The following is a 25,929-nucleotide window of genomic DNA, read 5'->3' as shown; positions in this document are numbered from 1 at the left end:
GCACTCCTCATTTCTATTTATTCACCACGGGAAACCTAAAGTGCAAATACATTGGATGAGAGCCTGGCTCCAGTGGAGTCAAGGACAGAATTCCCATTGATGTCTGTGGGCAGAGAACTTCACTTCTGTTCGTTCCCATTCCTGGCTGCAGGCTAAAGGGACATTTGAAAAGGCTCTGTTGCCCGGAGTGCTGCTGAGTCCCAGTGGCACTTCCAAAACACAGCCCCAGTGCACAAGAAGCATCTGTTTGCATCCTGGAACCTTTGTAGCCTCTGAACTGAGGCAGACTCGAAGGAGGGCACAGCAAAGGCTTTTTTTTTCCACACACTCAGACTCTGAGTCTGTTTCAAGTTGTCCCTCAGGCCAAGCCAGAGCAGAGGATGAAGGGATTTGTGGCTGGTCCAGGTGTTGTTCAGCTTTTGGAACCACACAGTGTCACAGACATCTTTTAAGAAAAATCCTTTCCTTAGGATTTTTCCTCCTGAGAAGCTGAGACGCCTCAGGAACAACATGTAAACATTGATTATCTGCTGCTGTGGAATGCAACAGGTGCATCTGTGATTGGCCCATGTTGGATGTTTGTAATTAATGGCCAATCACAGTGAGCTGGCTCAGACAGAGAGTCGAGCCACAAACTTTTGTTATCATTCCTTCCTTATTCTGTTCTTAGCTAGCCTTCTGATGAAATCCTTTCTTCTATTCTTTTAGTATAGTTTTAATGTAATATATGTCACAAAATAATAAATCAGCCTTCTGAAACATGGAGTCAGATCCTCATCTCTTCCCTCATCCTCAGACCCCTGTGAACATGGTCACAACACAGAGTTCAATAACAAGGCTGGGATGGAGCTTTTGCCCACCTGTCCCACCAGGTCTAAACCATGACTTTGATGGTTCCCTCAGAGCTGAAACAGCCCCTTGGTGGTGGAACCAGCACAGAATCCCAGAATGGTTTGGATTGGAAAGGACCTGAAAAATCCTCTAATTGCAACCCCCTCACCGTGTACAGGGATCCATTTCAGCAGAATTAATGTGACTCTAATTTATGCTGCAGTACCTAATGATACTTCTTCCCTACAGAAGTGAAAAGAATAATTTTGGATTTTTAGGGAGATATTTGGCTATAGCCTTATTAACACATTGTAAGGGCTCACCTTGTGTTCCATCAAGTACAAATTTTGATAAAAAACCTTTAAGAAAAAAAACCCACAAAAATAATCCTAAAAAACAACTAAACCCAAAGCAAACCATGCACTTAGGAGCATAAAATTTCCAGAAAAAGAAACTCAAAATACCTCCAACTACTTTGCATCTGAGTTGAGGAAAAGTCCGTTGGTTAAAAAAAAAATAAAATAAATAACACTGACAGCTCCCCAGTGCTCAATTAATCATTTGCTTTTAACAACAGCCACTCAGAGGCAGCCACAAAAGTGGAGCAGGAAAGCAGGAGAAATGAAATGGGCCTTTGTGTTGGGGCTGAACTCGGTGCCCTTGCCAGGACACAAGCAGTTCATCTGGGGAGAGAAACCCACTGGCCCACTTGGCACCCTGCAGCTGCTGGCAGGGGCTGAACAGGGCAGTAGGTGGTCTGGCACAGCCCTCCTGGACGTGCTTTCTCACCAGGTCCCTGCTCTGCAGGCAGCAAAAACAGCTCCACACAAAGGGCTGGGCCATAGCATTTGTAAATTGGTTCGTGGTACGTGGAGTTCTGTATGAAATATGAATTCTGTTAGAATATTGCAGCTATTGGAGTTGTTTCATGCTGTCCCACAGAATTCCTTTGGAAACCTGGTTGTTTTGTCTCAGTGATCCACACAGCCATTTTAGCAGAGAAATTTGCAAGCAAAACACAATTTGTGTATTCAGAAATCATTAAAATTAGCGGGTGAAATAATGGGGCTGAAACTTTCAGACGAAGTGATAGAGAATCTCAGTGCTTCTCTCTGCCTTTGGGTCTGACTTTATTTTTAACTCCAAAGGTTGTGACATTTTTCACTTTCTTACTTCAAATCTACTGGGGAGTTGATTGTGCTGGTAGTTACAAGTTTCTTTTAATGTTTTGTTGTTTCATTATTATTATTATTATTACTATTATTATTACTACTACTGCTACTACTACTACCACTACTACTACTAATAATAATAATAATGCAGGAATATATTAATCTTTATAAAAAGGATGCCTGACTTGCACTAAACTCTTGGAAGAACATTCAGGTTTTAACAGAGAAATTCAGGTTTTAATTGGGGAATCAGATGGAAAAAGGAGGAAAGAAGAAGGAAATTCAGGACCCATCGGCTCAATTTGACAAGGTTTTCTGTCACTTTAGTGTTATCTCTTAGAGCTCCTCTGTTCAGGGCTTGTGAAGGGGATGCCAGGCTGTGACTTCTGAGTTTGAGACAGGGACATATTATTTATTATTTTTAGCCTCAGCAGAGTTATTGCTTAGCACCTTACTCAGCAAAAAGGAGATCCAGGGTGGAGGATTGTGTTCCACTGGTGTTTATTCTGGTGTGCTTTTGTTCATTTTCCTCCAACAGCTTAAATTGGTGCCTTTTCCATGAAATACAGAGGATTTATATGTGCTGATGGCCTCAGAAATGGGCAACTCCTTATACATGTGCAGTCCTATTTAGTTTGATAGAAATGTCCCAGTCCTTTATTTTAAAAATTGGAATTTACTTCAGTTGACTATAAAGTGCATCAAGTTATTTCTATCCTTCCTCTGTTAACAACTGTTTGTTTCTCTTCTTACAGGGATGGTTCCCATCAGTGCCAAAATTGGGAAAAGCTCTTCCCAGCACATGAACTGCATGAACATTCCTGTGACATAAAAACCCAGAATTTTAGATATCAAATGAGTTTTGGTGGGGAAAAAAACAGCAAAGTTATTTTGGTGTCAATAAAAGCAAAGTTAAATTGGATTTTGAAGCTGTTTGAGATGCCCAAATTCAGTTAACATCCCACTTCAATACACCTAGACCTTTGTTTTCCTTTGTCTTGTACAATTAGTGGAGGCAAGTTGCTTTCTTCCATGAGGAATGTTGGGAGTCTACTCCCTTGGGAGCTGTCAATGCAGGAAAGGGATTCCTAAAATATATATGAACAACAGCTTTCCATCCAGTCTGTTCTGTCTTCCAAATCAAGAAGCTGAACGTGCTGCACAGCAAGATGGAAAAAATTAATTAGATTTCTCTTTTTTTTAAGTAGTGTGAGTGCAGAGAGCTTTTGTCTCACTGTCAAGCACAGTGTCTCCATGAAATCTGTCTTTAAACATTGAAGATTTCAGGAGTTCTATCAGCACATGCAAAGTCAAGTCAGCAGAGTGTTTTTGGGAGTTTTTGCCACTCCCTTTCCAGGTAAATGTTGGTTTGGAATCACCCAATGTTTGCATCTATTCCCCATCACTGCCTCCTCTTCCATGTGAATTTCTGCCTGCCTGCTTTGTGTACAAGATGATAACACACTTTTCCCCCTAAGAATCTGTTCCTCAATAAGTAAAAAAAAAAAAAAAGGGGGAAAAAAAAGAAAAAAAGTCACTCTTTTCCAAACAATTGTCAAGAGCTCCTAAGCCTTCTGGAGCATCACACAAAAGCAGCTTAATCCTGCTCTCTCTGCAAATGTCACTTTGCCTTGATCCCTGGGAGCAGGAATTTGTTCAGTTGTTGCCCTGTGTCACTGCCTCGTGCCACAGATCACACGCAGGGAGCTGTCAGGGGTAACACAAACACACCCAGGATGGAAAGGCTTAGTCCTGTCTGAGGGATGCAGGGTCATAATTCCAGGGCACTCCTTGGTTTGTCTCTGTTTGCTTCTGCTGGAGCCTTTGAGACTGAATTAGGTCATGGATCTGTGGGGGGGGGGGGGGTGGAATTTGCTGTGCAGAGCAGAAAAAAATTCGAGTTGAGTGTAGCTGGGGCTTGAAGCCTTCATAAGGATTTACTGAAAGTGGTTTTTGTAGTGTGACCTTGTCCAGAGAGGCAGAGGAGAAGGAGTTTGTGGCTGCCTGGCTGCTGGGGCAGAGAAGGGGACAGAGGAGTCCAGGGCTGCTCAATCAGGGTGAAACTGTCAGGCAGCACATCCCTCTGGGTACCCAGATTTGCTGAGGACCCTGCCGAGGGCTCGGAGACCCTGGCATGCTGCCCAGAACACCTGGGGATTTGATTTTGTCCCATGGAGCAAGTTACCAGCTTTGTATGAGGACATGAAAGTCACACAGGTTTGAATGGTGTAATAACAAAATAATCACAGGGTGAAAATGCAGATTTTAGGAATTTGGTATGGGAGTTTTGGGGACAAGATGGAGGAACTTGGGCATGTCCAGCCTTTCTTCTTCTTCTTCTTGGTCTCCATTTTCTGCTGTGCTGTTGGCACTTTGGGATTGGTTTAGAGAAGAAGTGCACTGTCTAACACAGGTGATAGGTATTGGGAATTCAGTGTAAATGTGTTTTACGTAGATTGTAGTATAAAAGGACAACACAGAGTGCCTGTGGCTGCCCTGCAGGGCAGATAGAAAATTTTATAGATAAGAATTAATAAATAACCTCAAGACCAAAAAGTGAAAAGTCCAGACTTGTTCTTCAGCCATGTGGGCCAAAACAGAGACATCCTGCACATCTCGGGGCAGCAATTATCAACAGCAACCCGAGATGAAACTACTGCTGTTCAAGCTCATTTTCCTTTTATTTCCAGTCAGCTCTCTTGTGGACATTCTGCTGAGTGCCCCCACGAGTCCCAGCTCATGTGAGGGAAGTCTGGAGGAGGCAAACACAGACCCAGCCAGGGTGAGCTCTGAGCTGGCACTGATATCCCAGGGTGGGCAGGCCTGTCACCCTGTTATTTTAAGTTTTTCTAAGTCTTCTGATGTCTACATTCTTGTAACGAACTTTCTCACGCACATTATGTAAATAACTCATTGTTTTTGCATTCTTTTATGAAGGAGGAGAAATTTGATGGACTGTTGGTTTGTCCAGTGTCATTGGAGAGGTGGCACTGCCATCCTCCAATCCACTGTCACTTTTGGAAACCTATAAATGTTGGAGTCAGAAATTAAATACTCCCTTTTTTACCTTAGAAAGTCCAGTGTCTGTGTGGTTTTATTTTGTGTCCTAGAGCAACACAGTCCAGGCTGTGTCAGCCTGTCCCAGTGGGGATTTGCTGGGTTGCAACCTTTGGGTGGCCTTTGAAGGTAAATTGTTACAACCATGGAAATGTTTGGGTTGGAAAGGACATTAAAATTGATCCCATCCCACATCTGCCATGGCAGGGACACCTCCCACTGTCCCAGGCTGCTCCCAGCCCTGCCCAGCCTGGCCTTGGGCACTGCCAGGGATCCAGGGGCAGCCACAGCTGCTCTGGGCACCCTGTGCCAGGGCCTGCCCACCCTCACAGGGAACAATTCCCAATTCCCAATATCCCATCCAGCCCTGCCCTCTGGCAGTGGGAGCCATTCCCTGTGTCTGTCCCTCCATCCCTTGTCAATTTTCCCTCCAGCACCTTTGCTTTGAGGAAAGGCTGGGAGGGTTGGGATTGTTCAGCCTGGAGAAGAGAGCCTTGGGGTGACCTCATTGTGACCTTCAGGAGCCTGAAGACTTTTTTTCTCTCTTCTGTCATGGAGAGAGACTAAATGACAAAATAGGACTAAAAACTTACCCCAGCCCTCAAGCGAATTTGTTGCAGATCTATTCTCCTAGAGTGAGAACTCTACTCAATGTAGGATCCCTTTGCTGCAGCTCTTTTATTTCAGAAATTGCTTTTCACAGGGGAATTCTCTTCACTTGTCAGTACCTGGGTGACACCAGGTGTGTGGCAGTGGCAGCACACAGCCTCTGGAGGGGACACTTGGCACTGGATGGGGAGGGAGGTGCTGGAGCTGGGCAGGAAAGTGGGTTTGTGTAAGAGCTGAAATGAGAGATGTGGGACTCCAGGGGCTCTCCAAAATGCAGTTTATTGTATCCAAAATGCAGTTTATTGTATCCAAAATGCAGTTTATTGTATCCAAGAGGTTACAGCAGCCCAGGGTGGTGGGTGACAGAGCTGTGCCCACAGCTGTCAGCTCCAGCTGCAGGCAGGCCTGGAGACCCTTTGGGTTTGGTTACAATGCATTAGAGACTTTTCTTTGCTGAGCATCTTCATACAGCAGAACCAATCTATACCTTAACTATTATCTATAGCCCATCATAACTACTGTAATTACCATATTCATGTTACTGTTCTCCAATCACTAAAAGTCAGTACATTACAGTTTAAGCTAGAAGTTGTTTTTCAGTTTTCTTGCAGTGGAAAGTTCTGAGACTTTTATTCTATTTGCAACTTTGCTACCTTGTTTGCCTGTGCTCTCTGCTTGGTAAAAACATCTTGTTTGGGGTGGGTTTATCCTTTGCTCTAAGCCATAAAAACCCCTTCTAACCAACACACCCTTTGCCTCCTTGGTTACCCAGTAAGACTGGCTCAGCAATTCTTTTCTTCTATATCAAAACTTGCTTCCATCTCTATTCATTCATCAGACTCTACATTTAAAAATCTTTCAGCTAAGCACACATATCTGTGAGACTTTCTTGTCAAACTTTCATCCTTCCCAAACCTACAAACCATGTAGGTTTGTACATGTAGTTATGGCTCATTGGCTGCCACTCACTGAGTTTATTTTGGTGGTTTGACTTTTCCAGTGAAAGATACACAAAAGGTGCAAGAGGAGCCTTCATTTCCATGTCCTGATGAAAGTGTTCTTCATTCCTGGGAGAGTAAGTGGTAAAGGAAGCACATATTTATGTGGGAGGAGATCCAGGTCTTCTAAGACAGCTTTGACAAAATTGTCAGAGGGGATTTTTCTCTCCATGCTGCCCATTGAGGATTTGTAGAGAGCTTGACTCTTCTGTCAGAGTGGTATGGACTCCTGCAAAGAATTAATAATGGCCAGATACACCTGATAGATGCAGCAGCCCACCAGCACTGTGGTGAAAAAAAATTATTTGTTTTTAGGCAGGATTAAAGGAAAACAGTTTGATCTTTTTCTAATAAGGTAACAGCCAATTTACACTTTAAATAGACCTTTGGAGAGAAGGAATTCCCCATCTGGAGGGAAGATGTGGTGTGTGCATTCAGGTTTGCTGCTGTAAAAACCAAATGTGGAGGATTCTAGCTGATTTTTGCAGCTGAATCACTGAGCCAAGTGTTTTGGCTGGGTGAGGGAATGCTGATTAAGAATGGTCCATAATGTTCTTACAAGATTTTCTCAGGGATTGCAAGTAGAAGTTATTGTGTCATCACAGCAGAAGGGCAGCCTGGAGGTCAGCTCTGGTATGGGAAACCCCAGGCAGGTCTTTTAAAATAGCAAGGACAATTCAGAATGATGAAATAATGAGGGAAGACCAGCTTGTTACTCAGCATGGCTCCCCCAGAATCTGCTGTGCTGGATCAGCACAGAGCTGTGGCCCTGAATTGTGACCGTGTTCACAGGGGTCTGAGGATGAGGGAAGAGATGAGGATCTGACTCCATGTTTCAGAAGGCTTGATTTATTATTTTATGATATATATTACATTAAAACTACACTAAAAGAATAGAAGAAAGGATTTCGTCAGAAGGCTGGCTAAGAATAGAATAGGAAAGAATGATAACAAAGGCTTGTGGCTCGGACTCTCTGTCTGAGGCAGCTGACTGTGATTGGCCATTAATTAGGAACAACCACATGAGACCAATCCCAGATGCACCTGTTGCATTCCACAGCAGCAGATAATCAATGTTTACATGTTGTTCCTGAGGCGTCTCAGCTTCTCAGGAGGAAAAATCCTAAGGAAAGGATTTTTCATAAAAGATGTCTGTGACACTGAATCCCGAAACATGAGCAGTGTATTTAGAGGATGTCGTATACTTGAAAAGTTTAAATCCAAGCAGAGTTTTTTCCTACACAGACAATGTAGGAAAATAGAAACTATATAACTATTTATAGACACAAATAGTCTATAAATACAGGACTTATCAATTTGATTATTCACACAAGTACAGATTGATATCTGCCCCACAATTCCACCTCTGATCAATTCCCAGCAGGGCTCTGAGGCGTGGGAAGGGCGGCTCTGCCCTGGAGTGTTTGGAGCTGCAGTGTCAGTGCCTGAGACAGCAGCAGATGTTTCTGTGCGGGTCCCCACACAGCTTGGGAGCATGGTGTGGCCACTTCATTTGTCTGTGTCCTGCGTGACATGGGAGCAGAGATTCCTCCCTCCCCACGAGGCCAGGACGTGCCTGCAGCCAGCAGAGCAGGACGAGCAGCATCTGGCACACAGGGCGTGGGATGCTGGGAGAAGAGCAGCACAGGACACTTGAAAGCAAACAAAAGGTTGAAACAATCAGGCTCCAGGCAGCTCCAAGAAGAAGAAGAAGAAGAAGAAGAAGGGCTGAGGCTGTGGAATCCCAACCAGCACAATGTAAAACAAGAACTCTTTCACACTTCCGTCCCCCAGCTCTGGGCTGTTGTGCCGGGCTAAGTGTGACTTGACTTTGATGTTCTCCAGACTGGCCCCATATTTGTCCATGTTTACATATTTTGACAGGAAAGGAACAGCTCTGCTTAACGTCCCCTGGGCTTCCTCACAGCAGATTTAAACACTGCAGGGCAAATAAAAAACCCTGCAGGTCCTGCAGAAACCAAACTGCCACGGGCAGGGGTGTGTGGGGAGGGAATCATTGAGGGGATTTGGGAGCTATGGCCTCTGCTGCTTGCAGATGTTTGGAAAGCTCCCATTCCCTCCAAACAGGGAGAAGAAAGTGATGAAGAGGCTGTGTTGGGCCAGCCAGGGAGCTGCCTCCTCCTCCTCCTCCTCACCCCTGAGAATGCCTGGGGAATTCTTCTCATAGGGTCTGGACATTGAGGAGTTATTCCAGCACCCCCATGGCAGGGACATCTGGAATTCTGTGTGCAGTCGGTGGTGTCCTGCCTTTAAACCCAGATGTGAATGTGTCACTGAATGCCAGGGCTGTGGAAAATGGGGGATTATGGAGTTGATTCTTTCTTTTTGACACTGAACTTAATTCTGATTTCATCCCTTGTATATAAGAACTGGGATGGAGCACATTTACCGAGCAATCTTGGTCTAATTTTGGCCTCAATTCCAATGGTTTTGTGCATTGCTTGTCTTACTGCAGGCCCTGCTTTAATCTGTTGTGTTATGGGCAGAGGAATTGAAAAGTTGGAAGAAATATAGGACAGTTATCTGTGGATAAGGAAACTCAGGCACAAAGAATATGAATTATGTTTCTGTGTCTTGGGGGTTATCAGGGCATTTATTGCAAGACTGCCTTTCCACATCCTTCTGAACTTTGATCATATTTAATATATTCTGGTTTATTGATCTGTTTTGCCTTTTGATTTAATGAGGAAAAGCAACAAAGAAAGCACAAGTAATCCTGAAATGGATAAAATCTGCACACTAAAGATGTAGCATGCCCTCCTCTGAAGGACCTTTCATCTAAATCCTGAGAAGCTGGATTACCACTACAGGGAATAACACAGAAATACTTTTATCTGAAAGTCAAGGCAAGGCTAGGGATAGATACACATGAAAATGAGTGACCCCTTTTAGGGCAAAGCTTTTTCTTGGAAAAGCAGCAGATTTGGTTTAGGGAATTCCAGCACTACTCTTTGTCTTTTGGAGAACTCACTCTTTCCTTGGTTTCTCTCCTTTTCTTCCCCTCTCTGAATATTGTGAAACAGAACATTGTGTCACACTTTCAACTGGAATCCAACAAGCTGAAACTTTATTTACATTCAGGATCAATGAGAATAAATGCAGCAAGCCAAAACCTTCATTAAATGGCAATTTCAGTGTCCAGTGGGCAGAAACACAAAGAACCAGCAACTGGAGGAGCTGCTGAAATTACATGACTCAATTTATATTTAATAGCTCTATTAAAAAAATAATAATCCAGTCTTATCAGTAATTAGAAATATGAGACCAAACTGAGAAGGGTAGAGCCTTTTTGTCTATAAATTGATATTTTAAGATATTTATTTTAAATCTATAAATATACATAACAGAGTAGCAGAAATTTTCTAAGAATCTTTGCTGTGGAAAATTTTGCAGCAGCATGGAAACCTTTTATATTGACGATATAGTGAGTTCTTTAGAGATCTGTAACATCAACCCTTTCCTACTCTCCTTTCTTCTTTCCAACTCTGCTGCTGCTCCTGCAGTAGAGTCAGGGATGAGACCTCAGGTCTGTTTAATTTTCTGTGAGGAACATGAAATGAGAGCAGATTCAGAGCCTTTCTCTTCCCAGCCCAAAGTTCCCTTCCATTTATAAATAATCCATTTGTAAATAGCTCCTTGTAACAAAGGGGGAAAAACCTGAAGCTCTGGGCCAAAAAATAAATGCAGAGTTGTGTTTGAGCTGTGCCTTTGGAGAAGCTCCAGGTGTGGCACTCAGAAGGGGTTGACTGAGAACCCCCTGAATTCAGGAGAAGATTTTTAACCAAACCATGAGGAAACCTCAGCAGCTGCAGCAGACACAGCAGGTTCTGAAGCTCTCCCAGGACACCAAGGAAAGAAGTGATGTGGTGAGGTCCTAAATGTAAAATGTACACAAACCCTGATCTGCAGCTGAGGAAAATTGGCTGAACTCTCTTTGAGCACAGTTGAAGTGTGCTGCTTTATATTTCATGGAGTTCTCTGCATTTTGGCAGGGCAATCGTTTAGGCTCTCTGACACACTTAAGTGTGGATGGGTGGATGGAACAAAGTATGATTTCATTCAGCCAGTTGTAAATATTTATGAACACAGCCATCATTGGTAGGGAATGCACTGTTACTTGGCATTAATAATAATGGAAAGGGCAAACGTGGCTGAGGCTCGTCAGGAACATGGGGGCCAGTGAAATTTATGTGCTTCCCAGATTTCTCATACCTTTCTGAAGCTCTGGACAGCTGAGCAGCTTTGCAGTGATGCAGATGCTCATTTCAGGCTGAGGATTATTCCAGTGCTGATATCAAGATACTGAAGAAATACAGGAAGTGTTTGGGTTTGTTGAGGGCAGAAGTTTGATTTCAGTGTTGTGTTTGTTCCCTGCTGGCTCTAATAATCCACAAGCTTCGTTCAGTCTTGTGTTGTGGCCCCAGCGAGCAGATAACTCCTTATAATAAAGGGGGAAAAACCTGAAGCTCTGGGCCAAAAAATAAATGCAGAGTTGTGTTTGAGCTGTGCCTTTGGAGAAGCTCCAGGTGTGGCACTCAGAAGGGGTGACTGAGAACCCCCTGAATTCAGGAAAAGCTTTTTAACCAAACCATGAGGAAACCTCAGCAGCTGCAGCAGACACAGCAGGTTCTGGAGCTCTCACAGGACACCAAGGAAACAAGTGATGGGGTGAGGTCCTAAAGTAAAATGTAAAATGCTTCTAACCTGAAGAAGATGAAGCCCAAACCAAACATCTGCCCTCACACATCTCCAGCCTGGCACCTTTGGGGCTGGGTTTGTGGGCACAGCTCCATTTCCTAGGCTCTCCTGACTGTCACCCTTGCAATTCCAGATGTGTTCAGCCCCTTGGCTCGGTGTCCCTTGGCTTCCAGAATTAATTCTTGCAGTGAGAGCCCAGGAAGAATGTCACCCCCTACCCTGTTGGGGAAGATGAAACAGGAAAGCCTTATCAATATGATTGTCTGGCAGAAGATTTTGAGAATATGGAAACTATAAGCAAGATTGAAATGAAAGCAAGCTTTGAGATCCCTCAGTTACTGAACAACTGGAAAACAATGGTGTGGCCAGCTGAAGGTGATCCCCTTTGGATGGAACAACACCCTCTGCTTGCAGACAGGCCCAAGGGTCAGAGCAGACCCTACAACTTGGCAGAAGGGGCCCAAAGAGGAGTTTTTAGGGTTTAAAATGTAATATAGTGTGGTAATGTAATGATTCTTATAGGCTGTATGTAAATGCTATAGAATTTGTATCTTGTACTAGATTGGTTAGTGAGAATTAGAATATTCAACACAAAAAATATTTATGGTATTGGAATGGGAACCTCACTCTCTTACCCTTTTACACTCTCACCTTTTTTACTCCCTTATCCTCTCATCCTCTCTCCCCTCTCTTCTCTCATTCCTGCTCTGAGCTGTGTCTGGCAGCTCCCAGCAGGGCCATGCCCCCAGGCCCTTTGCAATGAACCCCAAGTTCCAGACCTGGCTCCAGAGATCTCTCATCTCCATCCATTCCCACTGTCCTACCCCCATCCCCTCAACGCTCCTACACCACCCACCGGCCACGTTTCCCACAGCCATCCCTCAGCTCCCAGCCTGTCCTGCAGCACCTTCCTGAGCTGATTCCTGGAAGTCTGGGCTCACTGGATGAAGGCTTGCCCAGGGCCTGGCCCGTGGACGTTGGTGGTAAACATTCTCACGAAGGGCTCGCTGTCTGTCACAATAATTTGCTAATCTGTTTATAGCTGGGATTCCTACAAAATGAAATCAGTCCTTCACATAGCCTCTGCATCCAAATGTCTCCAAGAAGTGACTTGATGCCTTTGATGAGATCACTTTGCTTGCTGTTGCTTGGCCCCATGACATTGAGCAATATCCCACAGGATTTATCCTACTTTGGAGCTCACAAGGTGCAGGAGCAATTAAATCCTAAATCCTGTTTCCTTACTGCAAGGGAGCTCTGAACTGAAGATGGCAAAATTGTCTGCCAGATTCTGGTTTGCAGTAAATGCTGGTCAGAGAGTGTAAATGTGAGCAAAATCTGTTTGTCAATACACCTGAAATGTGAGTGAGAGTTATGAGAGGGAATCTACTGGGAGAGGAAGGGGTTGAGAACAGCCCTGAGAGAGATCTGGGGATCAGAGGATGGAGCAGCTCTGCTGGGAGGAGAGGCTGGGACAGCTGGGATTGTGCACCTGGAGAGGAGAAGCTTTGGGGGGACCTCAGGGTGGCCTTGCAGGGCCTGAAGGGGCTTCAGGAAAGATGGAGAGAGACTGTCCAAGGGCCTGGAGTGCCAGGACAAGGGGGAATGATTGCAAACTGAAAGAGAGCAAGTTTAGATTGGAGATTAGGAAGAAATCCTTGCCTGTGAGGGTGGGCAGGCCCTGGCACAGGGTGCCCAGAGCAGCTGTGGCTGCCCCTGGATCCCTGGCAGTGCCCAAGGCCAGGCTGGGCAGGACCTGGTTCAGTGCAAGGTGTGCCTGCCCATGGCATGGGGTGGGATGAGATGATGTTAAAGGTCCCTCCCAACTCAAGCCATTCTGTTATTTTGTGGTTCATTACCCACTTAAACAATGGAGTGATTTCTGTCACAAAGCCTCTGTAGGCAGTGTGCCTGTGGGTGTTGGTTTGTGCCATAACTTAGGGGATGATCAACTGCTTTAAAAGGAGCCTACACTGAACTCAGAGCCCACCTGTCCTCTCTGCCCTCACATTGGCCAGCAAAACAGAGAGCTGATAGACAAAAACCATCAAAGGGCAAGATTTCCAAGTAAACTTCAAAATGGGAACTTTGGATAGTAAAGACCATTAAAATAAGATCAGATTTTATCACTGGACAGTGATAGTCTCCAGCAGACCCTCAAAGGCAGCTCCAGTTGTAGCCAAACCCCTAGCACCACCTCCTTATCACAGCCTTTATCTGTGTCACCACTCTGACAGCAGCATAGGAAGTTTATCTACATTTTGCTGTGCAACTGAATCCCAAAAATATTTTGGGGTGTGTGAACAGGACCCTTTTCCTCAGAGATCACACTGCTGCAAGGCCAAAGATCCCTTTTATTCCAGGGCAGGGCTCATCTGCCTGGGAGCTTCTAAAAAGGAGTTGATGTTACAGATCTCTAAAGAACTCACTAACTGTCAATCTAAAAGGTTTCCATGTTGCTGCAAGTTTTTCCACAGCAAAGCTTCTTAGAAAATTTCTGCTACTCTGTTATTTATATTTTTATATTTAAAGTAAATATAAATAATAATGAATACAAAGTATAATATAAATATAATATTAATATATTTGTATATTTATATTCTTCTCTCAGCTGATAAAAAGGGATGAGTTTTACAATCTGTTCAGAGCTTTTTAAAAAGTCCATATTTATTAGCAGTACCCAATTCTGCTGTCAGGTTCCTTTCTTTTGTGCTTAAAGAAGTGCTCAGTAACTCGAGGGAAGTCAGGCAGGAATGCTCATGGGAAGTGGAAAAGCCCTGGAAGTCAGGCAGGGCTGTGCCCAGTGCTCTGGCAGGGACCCACACAGAGCTTAAGGTGCAGCCTGAGCCCCTGGAAAAAAGGGGAAGCACAGCCCAAAAGTCACTCCCAAAAATATTTCACTTGCTGGGAGTCTCTGGTATTTGGCAAGCACCTTTAGTTTTTATTTTTCTCTTTTTATTTGAAAGAGCCAGACACTTCTATGGAGCCTTTGGGGATGTCTGTACTGCAGGGCAATGCTGGGAGTGAAGTTTAACCTTGGCTCAAGTGTAGACAAATAAACTCTCCAGTTTTGTGGTGCTCAAAGAGGGCTTGGAACACTCCTGGGATTCTGAAGCACACCTGAGATGTGAGGCAAATGTTAGTAAATAATCTGTATAGAAACTTGATTTTCTGTGCCCTTACACCCAGACTAAAACCAGTTGGCATCAGCTGCTCTCACAATTTTCAAATTGCATTTTGCCTGGATATCAAGCCATGTTACATCTTTTAAAGGGATTGAAAAAGCTGCAGCTGATTGCAAGGGCTCTGTGTGATCATGGTAGTTTATGAACACCTTTACAAGCTGTTTCTAACTTTTTCTCTGGATGCCAAATTCAGGTTGAATGAGGAGACAAATGGCTGGGGGCACAGAAGGCACCAAGCACCTGCTCCTATATCTCTCATTTCCACTGCAGGCAGGAGGAACCAGAGAGGTTGGTCTGCACAAGGAGTGTAAAATGAAGAAGGAAAGATATTTCTCTGAGCAGATTTTGGCAGCAGTCTGGAGACAGCTGCACATCCTGGACGGGCTTGTCCAGGGCATGAGGGTCCAGGGTCTGCTGGGAGAGCTGTTGGTCCTGAGGATGGCAGAGATATTGGGTTGACTTCTAAAACCTCCTTCCCTCCTCAACCCTGCTGGTAAGGAGAAGGAGAAGGAGAAGGAGAAGGAGAAGGAGAAGGAGAAGGAGAAGGAGAAGGAGAAGGAGAAGAGAAGGAGAAGGAGAAGGAGAAGGAGAAGGAGAAGGAGAAGGAGAAGGAGAAGGAGAAGGAGAAGGAGAAGGAGAAGGAGAAGGAGAAGGAGAAGGAGAAGACGACAAAGACGAAGACGAAGACAAAGAAGATGAAGATGAAGAAAAAGAAGACGAAGAAGACGAAGAAGAAGGAGAAGAAGGAGGAGAAGGAGAAGGAGAAAGGAGAAGCAGCCAAGTCCCAGATGGGAGTGATAAGGACATGCCTTGATCTTGGGGCTGAAATCCTCTCAAAAAGCTATGGAGAAAGACTCTTTTTCCCTATAATACATGAAAGTATGGTGAGATGAAAGTGTTCAAATTGATATGGAGCAATGGGCCTCCATGCCAAAATAAGCAGATAATAAAGTAGTTCTGATATATAAGTTTGGACACAGAGAGAGAGAAGAGTGATGAGACCCTGTGCCCCCAGGGAGAGAAGAAGACGTCTGAGTCTGAGTCTGAGTCTATTCCAAGAGATAAAGATGATTTTAGAGATAGATAATGAGAATGAATGCAGGCTTTTGCTCCTGGAAAATATTATTTCTATGGATAACCATGCTAGGGTCTGGTGAGAGGGACAGTTAAATCCTCTAATATGACATTCCATGATTATCCAACGTTGGAAAGTCACACTAAGAACCCAGTGGTTCTAACGTGGTGGTGTGCACTCAGACTTGCATGACCTTGGGGGTGTCAACTCCTATTCTTTGCCCACTCTTCAGAATGGAAATGGTTGGTTTTTCTCCAAAAGAATTGACTTCAAGATGGGTCTGTGACCAGGAACTTTCATCCCTGGAAAAATAAGTCATCATCATGTTTATGTAATCCTCAAAACCTCTGGTGCAATTTGCATTTTTCAAGGACAAGAAACGTTCAAATTACACTCAGCCAGTCTCTGAGGAGAGCTGGGGTCCTGCTGTGCCCAGCCTGCTTTCCAAGCCAAACTGACAGGGGGCATTTGGGGAAAGCTTTGTAGAACGGGCCAGATTGCTGACATTTCTCCAAACAGACCTATTAACCTGTGCAGGAATTTGAGAATAACCCACCCTGAGTCCTGAGGGTCCCCGAGCCACATTTTCAATGATCGCATTATTCATATTCCTGAGCTGAAAAAATACCCCAGCAAGGAACTCTGTCTGGCCTTGTGTTTCCTCCTTCTGCAGAGGAGGCTGCAGCTCTGCCTTCCTGATGTCAAATTTGACCACTTTCAGAAAGTTTCTGTCTCCAGGTGGAATTCAGTCTATTGACACAGTTGGATTTTTACAGCGCGATGAAACATTAACCACTTCCTCTCCTCCTCCCTAACTCTTGACCTGTCATTTAGGGGCAAAACTCATTTACACCAATCAAAACCTCAGTAATGACATGTTTTTTCAGCGAGGCTATTTTTGATTTACACCCCCTTAAGAGCAGAATTTGCTCCTGAGTGCTCTCCTTCCTCTCAGCCTCTTCCTGCCCAGTTAAAACATTGGAGTTATTGTAGCTCCCACATTAAACCCCAGCAACCTGGAGGTCAGGCAGTCCTAGACCATTGTGGTAAATATATCAACTCACCCTGAAATAGATCTGCCTTTCATCAGATTCTTCTTTAATGAGGTAAGAGATTTAATTTCACGGTTAAAAAAGTAAAATGAAATAAAGGATATGTGATACATGAGCAACTCCATTAGAGCCTGCAAGGAAATGGGAATTGCCAGACCAGGTCTAGACAGCAGCACAGGCAGAGTCTCTGAAATGGTTAATTATGGAACAAATAGCTCACTTTGAGTGCTGCCTTGAGAGAACACCCTCAGTCCAGGGTCTGGAGAGAAAATTCCCATTGTAGTAAGTGTCCATCCTATTCATTCTCACCTTGGCAAAGTGCACTTAAAAAAAAATAAGGTGAAAAGACAGAAACCAGAAAGTTTTGTTGGCTTTTTTCTGGATTTTCGTTTTTTGTATTTTTTCTATTTTTTATACATAGTACAGAAAATATTAATTCCCTGGATTGCTTTCAGAAGAGGAATCCTGAAAGACTCGTGTTGTTCCTCTCAGTATTGCTCTTACACCAATTGCATCCCTTGCAGCCAGCTCCTGGACAGGACATGAGTTAAGCTGGAAAACCCAGAACATTCTGTATGTTCCCTGCTCTCATTACTGGGCTGTTTGCTTTTGTCTGTCAGTCAATGCAAAGAATGTAAAAATAATCCTTTTCCTCTTTTACTGTGGGTTATTTTATTCATCTGTACCACAGCACTGGAACAGGCACAGGTGCCAAGAGTCACTTCCAAGATTATATTTTAACAACTTCCTCAAGTGTCCATTAGCCTGCAGATGCAAATTGCTTCACTGAGGCACTGCTTGTGGCTCTCTCTGTACTTATTAAATCTAATTTCTGGATCTGAGACCCCCTGAATCCAAGTTTCTGCTGTCTGAGCCAGCTGCTGAAAGGAGTAAATTCTATTACACTGTCCTTCCTCAATTGTAATGTCTTTAAACAAACACAGAACTCTAGGGAATAAAACCCCCATATTTTTTCCCAATTCCTTGTCTGGCTGCTTCCTTGAGGAGGTTCTTACTTTGATGTTTCCCAGTGCTGTAGGACTGTGGCACCTCCACTAAACAGGACATGGGCTTGCTTATACCTGCTCACACCACTGACTCATTAAAAACCTTCATTAAACCTCCTGAATGGAAGTTTTGGAGTGAGTAACGTTTCGCTCACACTGCTGGCTCTCTGCTGGAGGCAGAGTGGGTGCACCAAGGGTTAATCTGCCCCTGGAGGCTGGGAGCAGGGATGGGAGGGGGCACAGTCTGGGAAGATCCCCTCTGGTTCTGAGGGATCCTCTCTGTGCTGCCCCACTGGGGGAAGAGCAGGGACTGGACAGGTCCTGTGCTCACTCAGGGGGACTGAGCATCCTCTGCTCCAGAGGAGAATATTTATTCCATTGTGGCTGCTCCAGGGATCTGAGGTGCTCCAGATTCCAGAACTGGGCACCTAAAGTGGAGGATGGTGCCTTCTCTTTAAAAAGGGATCTCCCAAGCCCATCTGGCAGTCCTTTGAGCAGACAATATCATTCTAATAGCTAAATGTTTTGCTCCTGGCTTGCCTTGGGTTGGGATGGCAGGGGAGCACCTGTGGATGATTGGGAACAGGGATTTGACTGCAGGATGACTGGGAACAGGGATTTGACTGAACAGGTCCTGTGGTCACTCAGTGGGGCTGAGCATCCTCTGCTCCAGAAAAAATTTATTGTGGCTGCTCCCAAGGATCTGAGATGCTCCAGCTCACTTCCTTCTCATGTCCAGATTCCAGAGGCAGGTTCCTAAAGAGGAGGATGGTGCCTTCCCTTCAAAAAGTGTAGAATCTCAGCACCTCAGGACTGATGTGCTGGGTCGCCAAGACCACCCTTGGGGGGCTCGGAGGTCCTGGAATGTTGCCAGAAGTGTCTGGTGGCTGGACTTTGATCCTGCACAGGAGACGACACCTGTATGAGGATGGGAGGATCTCACTGGGATAAATGGTGAAGGGATAAGTTAATTAGAGTGTGAGACACAGGGTTTAGGATTTCTGTACAGGGGTGTCTAGAGAAGTAAGATGGAGGAATTGGGGCGTGTCCTGTCCTTCTTCTTCTTCTTCTTGGCCTCCATCTTCTGTGGTGGTGGTGGCACTTTGGGATTGGTTCTTACTAAAAGTGCACTGGTTAATAAGGGTGAAAGGTATTGGGGAAAATAGGTAAATATCTTACACGTAGTTTTGGGTATAAAGATAAGTGACCGCCCCGGGGGGTCTCAGTGTGCTCATGGCTGGCTTGCTGGGCAGACCTCTGTCGGGCCGAGAGAAAAAATTGTAGATAAAAAACTAATAAACACTGAAGACCGAGAAAAAACCTGAAGACTCTTTTCGTGCTTTGGAGCGCGGGCTGCCCAAGGCCATCCCGAGCCTTTCCAGGCCACCTAAACAGCCGAGAACGGGACAAAAAAGGAAGCCCCCAACGCCATCTGGCAGTTCTTTGAGCACACAATATCGTTGTAATTACTAAATGTTTTCCTCCTGGCTTGCCTTGGGATGGCAGGGGAACACCTGTGGATGATTGGGAACGGGGATTTATCTGCAGGTAACTGGGCCAGGCAGGAGCAGAGTCCACACCACCTCCAACATCCCAGCCAGCCCAGTTGGGATCACGATGGATTTTTCACACCTGTTTCTCCAGATTCAATCATAATAAAAAATTCCATGCAAGCCCAAAGAAGGCAACATTCCAGTAACGTTTTGCTTTTACTGACTGAAGTTTCCCGTAAGATGGGCCTCTGGCTATGGTGTGGAAAATGTGTCCTCACTCACTCATTTCCCCCAGCCTCTACAGAGACTCTGCTGGGCTTTGTCCCTGCCAGGGCTGGTCCTGAAGCCAGAGCCACCAGTGTCCCCAGCAGCACTGGGACTGGGACTCTGCTCCAAGGGATTTCTACACCCTGGGTCACTGCATTACACAGCAAATTGGGAGCAGCCTCTGCTCACGTAGAGAGAACAGGGAGGAGAAATGAAAATAAAGTAAAATAAAACCAGAAGTCACAATGCTATCAGACAAATATGTGTGAAGTCCCCAAGTGCTCCTGACCCTTGGCCAAAAGCCAATTTGAAATCCCAGACTCCTGATGTGCTGAATTCCCACCCCACCGCTCCTTCTCTTTGTAGTTTATTTTTATTTAGCAACACGCAGTGAGATACAAACTTTTCTGTTGCCATGCTGAGGTTGTGGAAAACTCCAGTAGGAGGCCACGGGCTGAATTTGGCTATAATTGACTGGAATTCATGACATGGGAGTATCTTTTGTTGGCTTTACAGAATGGAATCACTTCCTAACTGTAATGAGCAATCTTGGACAGGATCATTTTGGGATAGTAAAGCCCTGGCTGTTACACAAGAGCTTCCAAAGCTCCTTGCACAACGGGCTCTGTAAAAGGCTTTTAGGAGAGAAATAAAATATTTGGAATTTGATACCTATGGAGGTTCTGACTTCTCTCTGTTCTCCAGACATCAGTCTCAGCCTTGTGGGAGGCACTGCCTTTGCCAGAATAAATGCAGTTTAAAACAACAGCAGTACTGAAACCCTCATATGCAGACATTTGTCCTAAAAATTATTTTAGATGAAAAGGCTTAACTGCAATCTCACAAATCAGGGCTGTTCTGGAGAGGAAAAATTAAATTAGAGATCTTATTCACAGCAGCAGGATTTTTTTTTATAATTTTTCTGGGCTAAATAGATGAATGGAGATACAATTCAGCATCATAAAGTCACCCCAGGACAGATCCACATTTTAGTTGCATGTTTACCATTTGTTTAGGACAAAAAAAACCCCTTTACAACAAGATTTTTCTGCTCTGTCTTGGTCATTTTGGAAACAAAGGTATTGTTAAATTGACAATATTGAGGTGTATTGCTATGTAATATCAGCAGGGAAATTTAAACAAAGGAAATGTCAGTTCTTTTGTGACAGAACTCATGCATTCAGTCAACTTCAATGCTGTAAATGAAGTTTAGGAGGAGTATTTGTACAATACTATCATACCACTGGCACTCAAACAATGTGGGGATAAAAGGATTGTATTCAGAATAAAAGCAGCTTACATGATGTCTATTGTTGCCCTGTCATAAAATCAACCTTGTTTTAATGTGCAGTGATTTGGATTATTCTCTCCTGGAGGTTTGCTTTATTTGCTGGCTCTGAAACAAAGATAAACTTAAATGTGGCTGAAAAAGGTGGTTATGAGCAAGAAAAAATTTAAACTAAATTTGCTCCTGTGCTGTTGTTGTTGAGAGAGCCCCAGGTTTGTGAGGAGGTGCTGCTGGGGTTTGGAGAACACAGGGAAGGCAGCTGGTATACGAAGAAGTCATTCCAGCCTTATCCTGGTTTAGTCTGGTGTATACTTTTCTTTTTGTGTGCTATTTGATGGACTCTGCTCTCAGTCTAAGCTGGATGTGAAGAACAAAAGGATTATTCTGGGCTCAGTTACAAACTTCCAATTTTTTTGCTCAATTCATGACAAATTCATGACAAATCCTCTGTCTCACTCTTTTCTTTTTTCTTCCCCCTCAAAATTCTTGCTGGGCTGGATTTCCAAAGGCCCAGCAGTGACGTCCGCAGTGAGCTCACGCATCCCAAGAAGTCTGGGACTACAGCTGTGTTTAATAAAACCTGAGTTAGCTATAGGGAATGTAAGTAAGCTAAATCCCATCTGCTTTGAGGTTTCCCTTTGGTCCCAGAAGAAGCCAAATGCAGGATATGAGCAGAGGTGTCCGGGCTCCTTCCGGAAATGCTGGGGGAAAAGGCAGGGAAAGAGGGGCTCCCTCTGCTCTGCATTGGTGATGTGACCTCAGCTGCTGTGGAAGGGGTTTTACAGTGACTTCTGAGAGCCACAGAAAAGTTTGATCAGAGGATCCACGTTCACCCCTGGAAGAATTTCCTACCAAGGTCGCTGACACAGAAACCAAGAAAGAAAGAAGGAGAAATAAGAGAAACCTGCAGCTGCCTGTTCCAATGAGCACTTTGTTTGTTTCTGTGACCAATGAGTAAAGTGTAAAATTACAAGTTTGTTAGAATGTATAAAAAGCATGCAGGCTAGAATAAAAACAGTTTGAAGCCTTCTGAAAATGGAGTTTGCTTTGTATTGTCACTGTCCGAACTATGACAAGCTGTGAGCAGAAAGGGGAGGGCAGAAGGAGCTTCATTCAGCTCCCCTCAGTGCTGGGTTTTGGCTTCTTTTTTCTTCCTCAAGAGGGATTGAAACTCTCAAGACAATATTTCATTTTCAGGGTTAGGTGTTTATTATTTCTTATCTATATTACAAGTGGTGAGCTCTGCAGCATTCTACAAACAATAAAGGGCTTTGGGACACTGCAGCGTGTCCAGAGGGAGCAACGAGGCTGGAGAGGGGCTGGGAACACAAACCCTGTGAGGAACCCCTGAGGGAGCTGGGGGTGCTCAGCCTGGAGAAAAGGAGACTCAGGGCTGCCCCCATCACTGCACAGCTCCTGAAAGGTGCCTGTGCTCAGCTGGGGCTGGGCTCTGTCTGCAGCAGCACTGACACAACCAGAGCACACAGCCTCAAGCTGTGCCAAGGGAAATTCAGGCTGGATATCAGGAAAAAGTTTTTCATTGAAAGAGATAAATTTCTGGAATGGCTGCCCAAGGAGGTGGTGGAGTCCCCATCCCTGGGTGTGTTTAACAAAGCCTGGATGTGGCACTGGGTGCCAGGGTTGAGTTGAGGGGTTGGGGCTGGGTTGGACTCGATGGTCTCAAAGGTTTCTTCCAACCTGGTCATTCTGTGATTCTTTTAACAAGCTACAAATTTCTAATTAACTCTTGTTACAAGGTCTTTTAAGGCCAAACTACGCAATTAAGAAATAACACCTAAATTGTTTTCACTTTTAACTCAATAACTAATCACTCAAAGTCTAAAATGCAGACTTTTCTGTCCAATAACAAAATGCCACCCAATCCAGGAGAAGAAAGAAGAAGGTAAAGAAGAAGGAAGAAGAAGAAGGTAAAGAAGGACCAGCCTCTGCCCTAAAACCTCCATCCTTCCCCATATGTATTGCTGTATTCTAAAACCTTAAACTCTAAGTCTTCCACCCAGTGATATTACACATTTCTAACCAAACTCCACACGCACAATCACAGTGCTATCATTCCATTTTGGAAACCTTCTCCACAGCCCCAGGTCAAATATAGCATTTTCTTGCGGGTCTGTGCCCTTCAGCACAGAAAGTTTAAAATTCTCAGCATCCAGCACCTCACTGCCAAGGAAATTGGCTCAGAGCTCTGGAACACACAGCAGCTCCTCTCCCCTTTGTAATTCCACAGAAAACCCAGATAAATGGAGCAGCAGCAGGATCTGGGCTGTGCTTCCCCCTCTTCACACCTGGACGTGAGCAGCTCCTCAGTCCCCACAGCTCTGAGGCCTCCTGTGGGGGACAGAGGATGATCATGAACTGGATCTTTCCAATATTTAGCAATTTGGATGTGATATTCCAGATGAGCAGGGGAAAATTCAGATAAGAAACAGAGGAGAGAGAGAAACTACTTCAAACTTTCCACTCAAAATCAAGATAAAGCTGAGAAATTCAGTGGAAATTCCCACAACTCTGCTTTTCCTTGACCATGTTTTTTTTTGATGTGTTATCAAGCAGTCAGGAAATAATCAGGAAAATTTAGCCATAAAAACCTCCTTGCTGGTAATTGAGGATGCCAAAATTATGTTTTAATTATATTCATCTATTGTTCCAACCAGCCCCCTGCCCCTGCTCCTGGGATTTTGCTCTTGAACATGAGGCTCTACATCCAAAGCTTAGTTCTTCCTTGGAAATTTTCCTTGGAAAATTACAGATCAGTCCCAAATTTCACAGAAAACTCCTGTGCTGTGCTCACACAGCTCTGCTGCCTCCTCCTCTCTGCTCTCCCTGTGACCCCTTCACCTTCTGCTGCCTGCAGAGGTGAGAATTGCACAGCAAATTCCTGACTTCCCCTGCTGGCTTTATCTGCTGCAAGGGGAGGTTAAATATCCCTTTTTTTAACTAATCTATGATCATAGTTTAATACTTTAAAACATGTTTTTTAGGTTATGCTTTGAAGGCCACAGACTTCAGTGTCTAAGGCCAACACAAACAGGTTTTCAGTTCTTTCAGGGATTTTTCTTGTCTTCTCAGCCACACCTAGAGATTCTCAGCATTGCACAGATGGCTTTCTTCTGGGGCAGGTATTTCTTTTGACTCAAAGGACAGACAGAAAGACAGACAGGTCCCTTCTGCTCTGATTGGAGTGAATTGAATAGAAACCATGGGATCCCAGACTGGTTTGGGCTGGAAAGGACCAGGCTGGATGGAGGAATGAAAAGAGGCAGGAAGCTGGAATGAAAAGAGCTTTAAGGTCCCTCCCAACCCAAACCACTCTGAGATTTTGTGGATTCCAATCAGTTTTTCTATCAAATGGATGCTCAGGTGTGCTCACATCTGTTTGTGCTGTACATTTATCCACTCTCTGCCCTTCACTAGCAGCAGGAGTCCTCTTCCCTGTGGGGCACATGCTGGTTTTCATCATATTGGAACATTTTTCCTCTGGAATGGATAAGAACTACGGATTTCTGCCTTGCTGTTTTCCTTACTTAAGCTTCAGTAGGGAAACTGTGCCTGCAAGACATTTAGGGATGTGTTTAACATGATTAGCTGCAATTTCGACACCAACAATCTTAAAAAACATGATTGCAGTAAAGTGCATGTAAGTATTTTGGGATGTGCAGAAGCACTTGAGCATTTTTATGAAGCCAGGCACTTAGAGGGTACAAATTGCTGTGGCAGAGGATAAAACCTTTTCAGCAACCGAGTTGTTTTCCCTGTGCCATCTCTGGATTAAACACTCTTGGATTGATGCTAAAGAGCTGATAAACTTTACACCAGCCCACAGAGTGAGCTTCACTTTCTCCCTCAGTCCTCAGGGGTTTGATGTTCTCTTCCTTGTCAGTTTTCATACCTTGGTGCATAGCCAAAGCCATATTCTGTCACATAAACTTCTAATAAATCTACTGCAAATATGATAAAAGCCAAAGAAGTCACTCTGTCTCACCAAGTCTGACACCAGCAGCTTGCATGGAAAATATTTATGTACCAGCATAGTCGTCATTGTCTATTTATTCTTTTTATTTTGATTTTCCTCGAGGGAGTTTTGCCCAGAGATTATCTTCCTAAATGTTTGTGATATCACTAACAACACATTTTTTTGTCGGGTGATTATCAATCGGCTGCTGTCTTTTTTGCAAAGGACTTTTATTTTATGGATCAGGGAAAGGGAGGATCAAGGTCAGGTCTCAGTCTCAGGTGTGCCACAGCTTTGGGACACTGATGTGAAGAGAGAGCTGGAAAAAAAATTATTAAACACCAATATTTGCTCAATTTCTGCTTGTTTGTCATTAGGTCTGTGGGTTTCCAGGTTGGTAAACACAGCCAGGACATTGTCAGCTCTTTGGAGAGTCTGTCCCAACCCCAGGCACTGCACAGCCCCTGTGCATCTGTCCCCAGCAGCTGCTTCCTATTTCTTCATTCAGGGAAGAAATGCAGCCCTTGGGAAATGGCCTGATACAAACAAGAAATACAAATAATAGAGGAAATTTCCTTCTCCTTTTTGGAGATCATCTCTTAAAAATTCCAAAATTGTCGAGTATTTTTTCTTTGTGTTTTTTTAGTCTTTGTTGTGATATTTAATATAGCAGTGAAAATTATGGCGCCTTGCCTTTACAGTTTTTTTTTATTTCTGCAGCAATTCAATCTCTGCATTTTATTTAGCTCAGACTTCCCAGGGTTAAGAATGAGCTTTTGCATTCTCTGATCCCAAATCTGTGGGCATCTTTTAACATGGGTCACAATTGTCAGGATCAATCCCTCCCCAAATTAATTCATCATGGTAGTCTGACCACTACTCACAGTATTTGGGAAAGCTCTATCAATATATAATTATATAAATTACAATTATATAAATGGGTGTTTGCACTGGAAAAGTGGCCAAAAGTCAGCAGTGTTTAGAAGCACTTTTGAGTCATCACATCAGGGAAAGGAGAATTTAGTGTAGAAATAATGTTAATTATTGTAAATAGATATTTAAAGCAATAACTGAGATGTTTTCTGGGAAAGTAACCTGAAGTGCCTTGTTTAATTGTGTTGAGTGGTTGTAAGAAAATGCTCTCATAAAAATCAGTTTGTTTGCAAACAATTGTCAAAGAAGACAGCAGCAAATGGTTTTCTG

This window comes from Melospiza melodia, chromosome 22, assembly GCF_035770615.1.
Source record: "Melospiza melodia melodia isolate bMelMel2 chromosome 22, bMelMel2.pri, whole genome shotgun sequence".
NCBI classification, from domain to species: Eukaryota; Metazoa; Chordata; class Aves; order Passeriformes; family Passerellidae; genus Melospiza; species Melospiza melodia.
Note: the sequence above shows the minus strand (reverse complement) of the source record.